The sequence below is a fragment of the Anthonomus grandis genome, chromosome 14 (assembly GCF_022605725.1).
Source record: "Anthonomus grandis grandis chromosome 14, icAntGran1.3, whole genome shotgun sequence".
NCBI classification, from domain to species: domain Eukaryota; kingdom Metazoa; phylum Arthropoda; class Insecta; order Coleoptera; family Curculionidae; genus Anthonomus; species Anthonomus grandis.
Window position 1 is genome coordinate 13026145 of NC_065559.1, and position 14653 is coordinate 13040797.

The 14653-nt window shown below is 30.9% G+C and overlaps 1 protein-coding gene across 2 annotated transcripts in view; it reads right to left on the reverse strand.

The window, feature by feature from the left end:
- The window catches only part of LOC126744686 (ATP-binding cassette sub-family G member 4), a 216363-nt gene that overhangs the window by 123512 nt on the left and 78198 nt on the right, over positions 1–14653 (reverse strand). The window contains exon 1 of one of the 2 annotated variants that reach the window (XM_050452200.1): positions 7912–7933. The exons of the other annotated variant lie outside the window; for it this stretch is intronic. The gene's annotated coding sequence lies outside the window, so the exon portion shown is untranslated. Of the gene's footprint in view, positions 1–7911; positions 7934–14653 lie in introns of those variants that run through there. 2 annotated transcript variants of the gene reach the window in all.

A 14653-nucleotide genomic window follows, 5' to 3' on the forward strand; every position in this document is an offset into this window, starting at 1 on the left:
TAAATCAAGTTCGGTATTTAGTTAATAAATTATTGGTTTATTTAATCAACATCAGAAATGTTGTTGAATGTTTATACATTTTTAGTGTTTTTTAGTGTAAAGTTCTGCACGCGCACTTAATTTAGCTTATACCAATTATTATTTTGCTTAGTGGATAATTTGTAAAAAAACTTGCTTTTCTTCACAATAGCTGCAGTATAATTATTAGCTATCCATGGGTTACTTATTTTATTTTAACAATAATTAATTTATTTCATCAAATTTAAATCATTAATAGTTTGCCGAGGAATCATAATTAGATGTCCATGTAAAGACTTTAAGTCAATTTTTTTATATTTCTATGAAGTTGCGTTGGATTGCGAATTGAATATTCTTTTTATTTTGTAAAAATATCTTAACAGTAATTCATGATCCGCTATAAGGCCACAACAGTTCTCAGCCACTACTAATAAATCCGATAGTGTGCTGATATGTGCCATGATTCTTGTAGGATCATTAAAATTTTGCTTCAAGTCAAAACTATTATTCAAAACATATCAAAATTCAAAACATTATTGAATCACATCACATTACTCAGAAAAATGTCTTGTATGTAAGACCTTTTTTGGGAATTTGCATACAGCAAAGTTGTTATTTTTATTTTAAAACTTACCAACATATTAGCTTTTCTAAAGAATTACAAGAAGTAAAAATGTAGTTTCATCTCATCTGTCACTTTTAACAAAATGATAATTAGGAATATTTTTATTTTTGGTAAAATCACAGATTGCTCAGCTTAATGAGTCACACTCTGAAATTGTTTTTGAAGGTCATTCACTCGGAAAGACACTGATCGCAACCCAAGTGTTGGTTCAGAACCATTACGATTGGCGAACAGATGTAATAATATGTTTCATAGATTAGGAAAAAGCGTTTGATAAAGAGCAACCTTATAAACTCGTTTAAATACTAAGGCCACTTGACATAAATCAAAAAGATATATGCCGTATTAAAAACTTATACTGCAACCAATCAGCTGACAGATTTGACAACGAAATTACAAAAGTATGGAAAAACCCTAAAAATGTAAGGCCTGCCCACTTATGTTTAACATTTACACTGAAAACATCTCCCAAGAAGCTCTTAAAGGAGAACAATTAGGCATCAAAGTAAAAGGCACATGGATCAACAATATACGGTATGAAAATGACACGGTGCTAATAGCAGATAATAAGAATGACCTCTAGATGCTCCGGGACATAGTTTAAATGCACGGCTAATTTATGAGCATTAACATAAACATATAAAAACAAAATTCCTAGTAATCTCCCGCAAATTAGATTGATAACATTGTAAAGGATTAAAAAATTGAACTATCTGGAGTCTTGGATATGTGAAGACTGGTCTTCAGAGATAAATATCAAATGCCGGATACAAAAGGAGATCAAGGATAAATTTAAAAACGATTTACGAACTGTGATTTTGAGCTGTACATTGACTGATAGCACAGCGAATAGGCTGGAAGCATTTCAAATATGGATTTATTGAAGAATCTTGAAAGTCTGATTGATAGCAATAAAAAACTAGCGAGGAAATTTTAAAAAAGAGAAAGTAAATTACTAGACATGATAAAACGAAGGAAAAAAAGTAGCATTGTTACTAATATGAGTTAAGCAACGAAAAGTATCATTTGCTACAACTATTATTAGAACAAAAAATTAAAGGAAAAAGGGGTTTAGGCAGAAAGGGGATGTCAGGATTCGGAAATATCAAATTTTAGACAGTAATAGGAACCACATGAGAATTAAATCATACCACCAGAGACATGAAAAAATGGTCAAAAGTGATCACAAACAGCTATTAATAAATGGCAGCGGAAGAAGAAAATTAATATCAGTTATTAGCCGTGTTTCACTGCGATTAAATCAAACTATTTATTAGAATAAATAAATTTCATAAAATTATTATACGCTATCGCGGTACTTCGCGGAGTGGAAGGAAAAGATCGGTGGACGCACTCAGAAAACCATATGTTTGGCAATGTAAATAGTGCAAATATTGGCGTAAAGTCCAGTGCAACGATATATTAGAATGGTCACCCGTCAAAACACCAGCATTCCACCTGCCAAACAATGTCATCCACCTTCTATTTACATTGTTTGACAAGTAAAATGGTGGTGTTAATACACTTTTGACACAGATGGGTGACCATTCTAATATATCGTTGCACTAGACTTTACATATGTTTTTGCCTTTATAATATCCTTAATCCTTTTTCAAAAATGAAACTCGCATTCACTAACTTTACAACAGTTGACACAGGCTGTTTTCTGTACTGAATATATTTATGACAGTTTTAAGCGGTGATACATGATTACCTACGCTTAAATAAATATTTCTTCAAATTAAAATTTAATTTTGCAATAATTGCACTACATTTATAAGATATAGTCTGAATTCGGGACTTAAAAATACAATAAGTTAAACTTAAGTCCAATATTTACTGTAGCAATTTTTCTTAAATTTTTCATGCAAACTCTTATTTATCTTATTTATTTATATGGAATAACATACATAGTTTATATTATTAATTAAAAAGAATATTATTCGGTATCGTTTTCCTAATTATATAAGAAAACTTATTTTTTTATCATCCTATATGTCAGCCTAAGATATAAATATAAATTAAAAATTAGAAATGCTTCCTTTTTGTTTTGCTAATTTTGTTTCCAAATTACATTAGTAGTGCTATATCATTATTATGATATAAGATCAAAACCAAATTTTATATTTAAAATATTGCACATAAAATAAATACAATTATGTATTTTTGTACATAATATATAATAAACAGTAAAATAGAGAAACAAGGAAAATAAAAAAAAATACAAAAAATTTATGTTGTGAATATTAGGCAGAAACTATAACTTGTAAAATACCCAATATACAAATGAAATTACAGGGTTTAATAAAACAAAATTTAAAGATTTTATGCATAATTTGATTACATACTTTACTTTATCCAAACAATATAATTTGACCTCTGATTGTCGACACTATAACATAATGTGATTTCGCTTAATAATGCTAAGTTATCAGATATTACTAGGTCAGTTGGTTTTCTTTTTGAATCATAAAGTTTACGTAGGTTACTGTTGGTTTTGATCACGCATCCAAGAGTTCTCAAAAATAACTTCAATAGGCCGCGGTTTGTTATTGTTTTTGTACGGAAATTTATCAAGTATCTTGCAGTGATTTTTAAGTTTGACTTTGATGTTTCTGTCAGTTAGTCAGTTGGCATTTTTTGTTTAAATATTTGTTTAAAATGGAAGAAAAAGAAGAAACACAAAATATAAGAGAAAAGGCCATAAAAGCGACCGAAAATCTTTTGCCAGTTAAATCAAGGCAACAGTATGATCGGGAGTATGGCATATTTGGTATTTGAAAGGATGCCAATGCAATTGTTCAAATAACCGAAACCGTTCTACTGGCATATTTTCAGGAACTGGTAAGTTATTGATTTTATTTTAATAGGTACATATGTTTACAAATTTTAATATTTTTAGTCGGTAAAATACAGCCCGAACTCTTTCTGGACCAAGTATTCTACCTTATGGTCTACCTACGTTAATGGTCTATAAAAATATAGACATCTCGCAATACCATTGTCTCATATCTTTTTCAAAAGTTAAGTCGACAGGATATGTCCCGAAGAAATCTAAAGTTTTAGAAGGAGAACAAATAATAAAATTTATTAAGAAGGCTCCTGATGATATCTACTTGGTACACAAAGTCATATAGGTAATGGGTGTTTTTGGAGGTTTAAGACGAGATGAGATGGTCAAAATGACCATTGATGATATTGAAGATAGAGGAACGGTCTTGGTTATAAAGGTACCAGAAACTAAAACTTCAACTTCAAAAAGTTTTACTATCATTGAAGAAGATTTAGGCGCGTTAAATTTAATAAAAAAGTACGCAGCATTAAGACCAGCTGAAATAAAAGAGCGAAGATTCTTTCTTACCTACAGATAGTGTCGCTGTACAGTACAACCTGTTGGAAAAAATACCATAGGAAGCGTCCCAACATTGATCGCAAAATTTTTAAAACTGGATAATGCAGAACCTTATACCGGCCACTGTTTGCGTCGCACATCGTCAACTTTACTTGTTGAGGCAGGTGCTTCGTTTGAAATGCTAAAACAACATGGGAAATGGAAAAGCTCTTCAGTAGCTGAAGGATATATAGAAGAAAGTATTTCATCCAAAAATAAATTAGCCAATGATTTTTGATTGCCAATACAGTTAATTCCGTATCGACTATTGAAAATTCTTTAATGGGCAATTTACAAACTATACAAAATAGCGTTAGTGCTGCCACCTCTACCATCACAAAAAACACAGACCTTTCTATAGTGGGATCAGCTACATTTTCCGGGACATTTCAAAATTGTAATTTTAATTTTGGAAATAAAGTTTAATTTTTAGTATTTAAAGAAACATTATTTTTTGTATAAAATGGATGTTTATTCTTTATTATGAGAGAAATAAAATTGGATAAGCATGAAAATTTCCGGGCATTATCATAATGCCCGCTTATAATAATGCCCTAGGTGTGATACCAGGTATTATTGCTACTATAACATTCCGTTTCTAAGGTATTGTAAATCAATAATAGATAGGTAAAACATAAACATATTATAATAAAGCAAATTTTATTTTCCTTCTAAAAAGTTTTTCATATTTTGAGATATTACAGTTTTGAACGAGATATTCGACATTATTATGTATATTATATTAGTCTGTATATTGTAAAATCACCCTATTGGATGACGCTCTAGATTTTGCAAATGGAGCCAAATGTCAGTTCGGTTGTAACAATTGTAAAGTAAACAATCGCAGAATACAAAATGACATGCCATAAATTGGTTTACTCAGCAAGAACGCGGAATAATTGTTTCAATTTTTGCGCAACATTTCATCGGTTGTGTTGATGTAGCGTGAATTTTGTCGCAGATTTCGTAGCCGTCCGACACCAACTGGAGAAACATTGCGGCGTTTGGCCACTCGCCTTGAAGAGACTGGGACAACGCGAGATCTTCCCTTTGAAGAGGTTCCCTTACAAAGAGCAGGCAGTGCATCACACCCGTGTGAAGGTTGAATGTGGCGGGGCGGAAGAGTCTGCCACTAAAGATGGCCGATTGATTCCGATTGACTAGCTTTTAACGTACATCAAATATGGCAATTGACGTTAATGACATTTTAACTGTCGTATTTGATGACTGTCTTTTTTAAATTCTTTTAAGTAATTTAATAGCTTTTTGTTATTTTTTTGAGTTATGGGTTGATAAATTATTTTACAAACAAGCCAACAGCGAATCATCGTGCAACTACATAAAGCAGGGGAGAGGTAAATTTCAATTATGACATGCTTAAGTCTTTTCTAATAATGTTAAGGTGCATCTTGGATTTCTTATCATTTTCCATGGTATAATTAGAGATGCAATCCTATTTTGGACATATCGATGTCACTGTTCTCAATTTAACTTTTTTTTTATTCAGTTTTAATTTTTGAACCTCCACTGGGGAAATGTCTAGTATTTCCTTTTCCTGTTTAGTTTAAAGAAAATGATGACACATCTATATTGATATATCCTTCTCAAAAACTGATTTCCCTAATCGACTTAATCCACCTTAAGTTATACAAATTTTTCGATAACCATGGTCATTTAGTCAATTTAGAGAAAAAGTTTTGGATGGTTTATTAACATTTTTTTAAGGACTTCTCTTCTTGTGACGAGCATGACATTGTAACACAAATTGTTCAAGCTAACACTTGCTTAATAATTTATAAATATTTAAAGAATATAATTTAGAAGCCAACTTCAAAACCTTTAAGTATTGGTCGTTCTAAAAAACAGAAAAAAATCTAAATTCGACAATCTAAAATGCCTTTAAAAAAACAAAAATCTTGAATATCCTCATTTAATACTTATGATACACAATCAGAATCATTTTGTTTTTTTAACTTTTTAGATAATAGTAGGTAATATTTTATTTTTTTAAAGTCGATTCAGCTTTTTGAAAATCATTGAATTTTACTTATTTTAATTATCGCTTAAATATTTTTAAAACACCTAAGCTAAATTACCTGAGACATTTTCATAGTAAATGCTATGCTTTTTACAGTCCTATTTTATTAACTGACCCATAATTAAAATCATGTTATTTGCCTAAAGTAAAATTATAGACTAATATAAAACCCTTTAAAGTATTATTTAGAACCTTAATTGTGATCATAGCTACTGTGATAATCAATACTTACTAATAATAAACACTTATATATGTTGGATCATTAGGATGAAATACTTATTAGGATAATTAATTTTAACCCCACTAGGATATAATAGTGTATACACGATATACTGCTTTAATCTGTTTTATTATGTTTTATGTTCCATACTTACTGGAGACAACTCCACTGACTTGTGACATCTTTACCCGACTGTGTATTTTTCATAATGTTTTAAACTCTTATGGGAACAAAAAAAAGTAGGTAATTTTTTCTAAAAATCCAGAAATTATTAAGATTTTCAGTTAAAATATGCTTTATATCTGCCACAATTCCATTTCCAATTCCATTTTTTGAGTACAAGGTTTTAATAATACCATACTTACAGCTTACAGTATTTAATTTAGATAATATTATATATAAGATAAACTATTTTGAGCGTTTCAAACCGAACCAATATCTATTTTAGACAATTTAGTTTCTTTTTTTTTCTTTTTAATTTAAAATTTGCTCTCATACCTATGGTACTCATTTATAATTATTGGTAAGTATCTATATCTAGATATCTTAAATGTCCTAAATAAGCAATATCTCGAGAAATATATTTAAATCTAATAATATTTTAGTTAATGTGTTAATGTAATATTTATTTATTTTTCCCAAGATTTAAAATTTACAATTTTAATAAAATGTGGGTATTTCTAAACTGATAAGCGTCTTGTTAATTTTCAAATAAAATTCTTAGCAGTTGACTGCAAAACACGCCTAACTTACGCTTCAGCTATCTTGAATCTCAACGAAGAGAATGATTTTTCATCGAAAATTTGCATGAGCGATGAGTCTCATTTCCAGCTACGTGAATAAACAAAATCGTTTCTGGGGCGCCGAAAATCTGTGTATTAGCCACGAAGAGCCATTACACCAGCTCAAAGTAATAACTTTACAGTATACCACGCAATAGCGTGGTATGCTGAAGGGTTATCGGGCCATGCCAATGCCATATGCCAAACGCTGTACTTCAACTATTGTGGACCGCGCGCGACAAAAGCATGATTACTGATTTTTTTCTTAAGAAAAAAAATTGGGACTGAAGAACATGTGTTTCTTACATGACTGTGCAACAGCACACACTGCTCGAGCCACACTCGGATATTCTGAAGACAGCATTTCTGGGTGGCCTGATTTCTCTCATTTGCACTGGCCGGCCAGATCATCCGATTTAACGGTTTCAGACTTCTTTTTATGTGGTTCAGCTAAGTTTCTGTCAACAAGCCTCAAACTCTTGAAGCCCTTAAGGAAAATATTCACCAGAAATGTGGGAACCTGTCCCCCGAAGCTCTGGCAATTCTGATGAAAATCGCCATAAAACAGACCCGTATGATTATCAATTCTGACGGCGGCCACTTGGAAAATTACATTTTCTCGGCTGGATGGGATAAATCCTAATGAATTTACTAAATAAATTTTACAAGCAGAACCAACGTTTTTCATTTAAAAAAAAATATAGCAAAAGAACATCGATTAATTACTTTTGTCCCATTTTATATGTAAAGTAGCGGAACAATTATAGGGCTTTGATTGAAGCATACGTCATATAACAGACACCTTAACAGAATTGATGTGTACAACAGAGAGCTGACCTGTCATCTTTGCAGAAACCAATCAGAAACTTTTCACGTAATCTGGGACGGACAAACTAGGCCCAGATACACTAAATACCACACTGACAACAGAAGACCTTTATAGACGAGTGCAGGGCAGCGTTGGGGGTAAGTAGAATAATTCTAGTACAGGCTGAGGTGCACTGAATAGCGAAAGCTAAACCAGCCCGACGAAAGAAAAAAACAATACAAAATCACTGTTTGATGTTATGTTTCGATAGTTTTAGATTCAATAACCCTTACGACACAAATTACACGTGATATACAAATCTGCGAACTCGAACACGATTTCGCCATTCACTCTAGTTAAACTCCGCACTAAATACTAAACTGTGAGTAATTTCACTCAAAATATAACCAACATCGCAGTCGCCATTATGTCTAGCGTTATTTTTATCTCGCGGGAATGATAGCGCAGCAGTGTATAATAATGACCCCTTAGCCCGGTGCACGTTGCTTTGCTCGCTGGTGTTAAAAGGTTAAATTAGACATATTTAGAATATATTTAGATTTTAATTAACACTCGTAAGAATTGGTATTCATAGAAAAATATCGAAGCTTTATGAAACGGTTCACGTGCAGTTTATACAAAATAATTAAAATTCTGAAAATAAGCCTTTTAGGTTAATCTTACTCATTTCGAATAAAGTATATATAAATCATGGGATCGTAAGGGACGTAGTTAGTAGAAAAACATCACAATTTGTACCGGAATTCATTAAACAAAAAGCAAGAACTGAATATACAAAAAGCAATTCAGGAATATATGGACAGGAACCTTAGAATATTTCAGCAAAGTATTGGTACATTTTCTTGACATCACTGAAAAAACATCACATCATAATGTTCATATTTTTAGAACGTTAAAAGGCTAGAAGCAGCATGCCGCGGAACTATGGACAGTTATCGTAGTAGACGCGGAACTATGTTTGCTTGCAATTTCTCTGATTCAATAATGCTGATGCAGAAATGGGAAAAAATCACTAAATAATTATATAATATAATATAAATCACTAATTATAAGATAGGATATCCTGTAAAATTAATATATTTACTGTTAGCTGCCCTTGTTTTGTCTCGCGCACGCCTTTCGCCCTTTTTTTCTGCCATTTGCTGTTCCATTGAAAATCTTATTGACTTATTTACTTATTTATGTATAGTTTAGGTGATACAGGGTTATCGCGCACAAATTCACATGATTTGTGTATTTTGTATCGGCCACTATACACCGCTGTAGTCCTTTTTGTCCTCGGGTTATATAGTATATAGTTGTAAAATTGATTGTGTATAATTTGTATATGTATATATTGGGCAAATAAAGAAGTTTGATTTGATTTGATTTGATAAAAAGCATAGCAAAGCATTTTTTTAAATAAATTAATGTAAATATAGTATATTAGAGAAAAGGTTAATAACATGGCAGCGCCACTCGATCGGATTGTTGATCAGTGACTTCGTCAAAAAATATTTACATAATAAATTTTTGTTAGTTATAGAATATGGTTTATATAGAAGTAATATGACAATTTATGAACTAGGTATGTGTTTTTTTAACGCACCTCATTAGAGTAAAAATCCTACCTAATAAAAAGCAATTTTATGTAACTTAATTATTTTATAACTATAATAGGTTTCATAATAATTCATGTTTTAGATTAAAAACTTATTAATTAATTAATTAGTTTTAATTTGGAAAATAATTAAAATGTTTATAAAATAATTATTATTCACAAGAATTTTTTTTCAATAGATTATTTTTTAATATTTTTAAATTGATTTTTTTAGGTTCTGGAAAACTTTAATACCGTGTATTTCCACCTCTAGCATTTATGGAAGCTTGAAGACGCCTGCCCATAGTGTCTATGAGATTGGAGATATGCTGTTGAGGAATATTGTGCCATTTTTCCCGAGCAGCATGAACGAGCTCTTTTATAGTCCTAGGTGGATTTCTGCGTACTGCCACTGCCTTGGTGTGCATGTCCCAAGCATGTTCGATAGGATACATATTTGGTGATAGTGTCAAACGATTGATGCGTTCCGATTCCAGGTAGTCTTTTACAGCTCTGGTACGACGAGGTCGGGCGTTATCATTCATAAAAACGATTGCCTCACAAACAGCTCCTCGCGTTCTGTTGTTAATAAGTTACACGCCTTCTATCGCTTCTCGGTCTATCATGAAGAGAATTCTGAAGATAACGATTTTAAGTGTCAGACACATCACTGCCGAACCCCAACCGAACTTTTGAGAGTGACCTTCTTTATGTGAAGTCACTACTATTGCACGGTCAATCTTACTTATGGCTTGTTGAGGCATCTATTCACGTGAACTCGTAAACTGTAATTGTCTTGACCTTCATAATCGAAATAAAAATGGAAGTTACAAAAAAAATTGTTAACATTTTGTCGGCAGCAAATCTAGCGATGATTAACAGTTTACAGAAACACGCAAATGAGACCTTTTTACTTTTTATAACCAAAAATTATAGAAAAAACATACAATTTTTTCACAAATGCCGAATATAAACACAAATCCGTTTGACAAGATGACACTTCGCGTATCACGGAGGAACTGATGCTTGCGATGTTGCTATTCCAAATTATTTCGAAGCGGTTTTAGGAATAATCAAGTTATTTTTTTTTGTTTTGACATGTTATATTTACTCTTAGAATTGTTTATATCTACTTCTACTTTTTATTTTCAATATCAAACAAAAATAAGTTAAATTAACATAATTGAATGTTTTAATCTATAGTTAAAAATTTCCTCTTTTTTAAATGTGTGTATACTTACAATAGGGAATCGGTAAATATTTCTGCAAACAAAAAAAGCCTCTTGCCCCAAACAAAGTTGTTGTTAATTAATTCTAGTCTTTCAATGTTCTAAGATCATATTTAAACATCTATACAACATGTCTTTTCATTGTGACAAGAACAAAGTCTAAAACGAGTATATTTTTTTCAATATGTGTTTAAATCATAAACATTGAAATTTTCATAATTTCCGTAAGTAGTAGATTTAATGTAGCACTTAAAAGTACAAAAAATTCATGCAGCCTTTGTTTTTTATCAGTCGTTGGTTATTTATAAAGAAAAATTAAAAACGAAATTGTCTATCTGCCCGCTTTTTCATTCTTTTGTCTAAAATTTGATTTTTGATATCTTAATCGTCGTGTTTTATTTAAATTTTCAACAATACTTATGTATACATTTGGTATTTTTAGTATTTTGGTATTTTTATGTTTTTACATTTTGGGTGCGAAGCTATACAGCCAACAGGGACCAAGATAGAGCGCGCCAAAGTTTAAAGCTTTATTTTAAAGCAAATTTACTCAAATTGGATTAAAAATATTTCTTAAACTTCGGACATTTTCACACCAGTATTTTCTTTCTTAAAATATTACGAATATGTATAATTTAACCCTACTTTTTAATGAAAATGTATTTAAATAAAACACACTACTTGTAAAATGTATTTAGGCTTAAAGAGCCTTAAAAATGCATTCAAAACGCAGTTCTAAGTATATTTGTAATGTTTGCAACTCAAACAGATAATATATCCTTATGTAGTGACATCTTTTCATCTTTTCTACCTCATATCTGAATAAATAATTCTAAATTAGAAATTTTACCTCTAATGCATGCATGTGATTTGAGTATAATTCTCCTATTATCTATGGGTTTAAATATAATAAAAATTGGTTTAATTGTTTAATATTAAGCATATAAATTTTTGCAGCTAAATGATTATTTAAATAAATACTATTAGACATTGAAGTAAAAGAACCTCTGATTTTACTTGTTCCTGTTTACTTATTTCTTTGAATGGGTATCTTATACTAATAATTTTATGAGTCCCAGGAATGATTTCACAGAGATTGAAACATTGACTAAATATAAGCATATTTATCTAGGAAGGTGCTTTTTTTATAAAAACTTTTTTAAGAATTTTAGAAAATATACTTATGGCAAAGATCGGCCTCTAATTATTCAAATCCGTTCTAATGCGAGCTTTAAATATAGGATACACTTTGACAATTTTTAATTCCTTATGAAACTTGTCCTCAAATATAACTTTATTGACCAAACCAACAAGCACTTTTGTAATAGAATTCTTGATATTCCACAGATCCATTACTGTTATTTTATCGTGTCCATAAGTTATGAGTCACGTGTCACATGTAGGTCAAGGTTATAAATAGTAAGACTGAAAAGTGTAATTTTTCTCTGTAATAGAGACTTTTGATTTTATAATCTCTAAAAGCTAAAATTGACCCGTTGTTTAAAGTAGTGTATATTTTAAGCTGTTATAAATAAAAAGACTTGAAATGAAATACTTAGGTCATTAATTTTAAAAGTAAATGCTGTTCACCGAAAAATGAAATGTGCTAATGAAGAAGAACGTATTTACTATAACTGTAATAGAAGTGATTCAAAAGGCACCTCAGTAGTAGTTTATTTTATAATAGTTAGTTTTATTATTATTTAAGTCAATAATTTTTGAGTAATTAATCATGTTTTAGGATATGTCAGTACATGTTTGCAACGAAATTTAAAGTCTAAAGGAAGCATTCGTATTTAAGGAATTTCTCCATCAAGAATAATAATTACAATTTTAGTAATAATTATTAAAATAAAAGATTTATATGACATTTTTTCAGGAGTGATTAGAGTAAGATTTTTTGAAACCCACGTAGGAGACCCTGATGAATTAAGAAGCAAAAGGCTAACAAAATCGGAACAGGAGATAATTGTGGTTAAATTAGCAGCAGGGGTTTCAAATAACAGATTTATTCAGGAGGCCAGAAGCATAGACGGCAATAAACTACAAAGGAAAAATTGTATAACATTGAGGAGTTTTAGCGTAGCTAATACGAAAATTTAATATTGACAAGAAAAGGGATAGTGATAATATGATAGCCACAGTAGTGTTAAAAATTCAAGAATGGAACAGTAATGGAAAAAATCATGGATTTTTATATTAACAGATAGGTTAGAACTGCAGTTTTATAAATTATTATTATCTAAACAAGTTAATGTTGTTTAAATGTATTTTAGGAGAAGTTTTCCTGGATTAGGCGATGATTTTGCAGTTGGATACATAAATGCTATTATGGAAAAAAAATTAAAAGATTTTCCAAAAATAATCTGTATAGATGGAACACATGAAACAAATAGGAGAAACTGGGACTTGATAATGGTGCTAAGAAGAGATGAACAAAATATGGGTTTTCCAGTCGCATTCTTACTGAGTAACAGATCAGATCAGTTAATTCAAGAAGTTTTTTTTAGGGCACTTAAAACTAGATTAGGGGAAGCAGTTCAAGCTGAATATACAGGGTGATTGATGGTTGATGGTACCTTAGACGTTTACGGAGAACGGAAAATTTTTTTTTTTTGAAAATTTGGCAACATGGGTTTTAGCTGATGATCTTACGATTAAAAATATTTTTAGCGATGCAGCGTTGCCGCTTATACCGAAAAGTAGTAGCAACTATGTTATTTTAAAAGGAATACCCTGTATTATTTTTTTTTATTTTCCGATCCGCTATCACTTTATGATTGGTTCTGTATAAGATATTCCTATACCTATCTTTGGTGGTTTTCGAGAAATTAGTTATTTTCTTTATTTTTTGACCAAAACATAGCTCCAAACAAATTTGTATTACTACGGCACTGGAACGCGCAGAACCTTGAAATTATAAACGTAATTTATGGAAGTATTGTACATTATTCTTCACTATGAAAATTTGTTCTACGTTATACTCAAAATTAGTGATTTTACCGCTAGATACAAAAATGGTAAAAAGTGCATCTTTTTTAAATGGAACACCCTGTATATTATAACATATTCTAAAAGGAAATTAAAATCCCTGTCTAAAGATGTATTATGTTCCTATATCGAAGTAGCTCGGTTTCGGAAATAAAATCAATTTTCTGTAAAAATTGGAATATTTTGACATATTTGCTTTAGTTGGCCATGAAAGGTCATGATGAAACAATGCTATGCTATTGATGTTTGACAGTGACACTTAGTTGATTAATAGTAAATACGCTTGGGTGTTTTTTTAAAATAGTGACCTAAAAATTCATTAAAATGGAAAGAAATAGTTATTCAAATGAAGTTTTGATGAATCTATTTATTATTCATGGACAATGTGACAAAATTGTAACAAGAACATGCAGAAAGTTCAAAGAAATGTACCCGAATTTACAAAAAATTGATAAAAGAAAATTTGTGCGAATACAAAATAACTTTATACAATTTGGTTCACAACTTAAAAATGATACAAGTTTATAAGTAATTTACAATAAATTTTCAAAATGATTGCCATTGACTTCTAAGCAATTCAAAATCCTGCATTGTACAGCATGTGTTGTCGCTGATTGTATTTCAGAAGGATCTAGTTGACCAATGCAATTGATACCGGTGTCTTGTATACCATTTGCTTCAAATTACCCCAAAAGGAAAAATCAAGTGGTGTAAGATCAGGTGATCTCGCAGGCCAGTCCCATGGTCCCAAACGCCTAAACCAGCGGTCATCGAATTTCTCAAATAACTCACGTGTCACCTCCTCAGTGCAATGAGCAAGTGCCCCATCCAATTGGAACCAGCAAGTGCGATAATCTTCAAGCGTTAAATTTTCCAAAAATCTTCTACTACTGAGCGCAAAATCTGAATGTATTTATGGGAGTTTAACGACCCGTCGTAAATAAAAAAAGC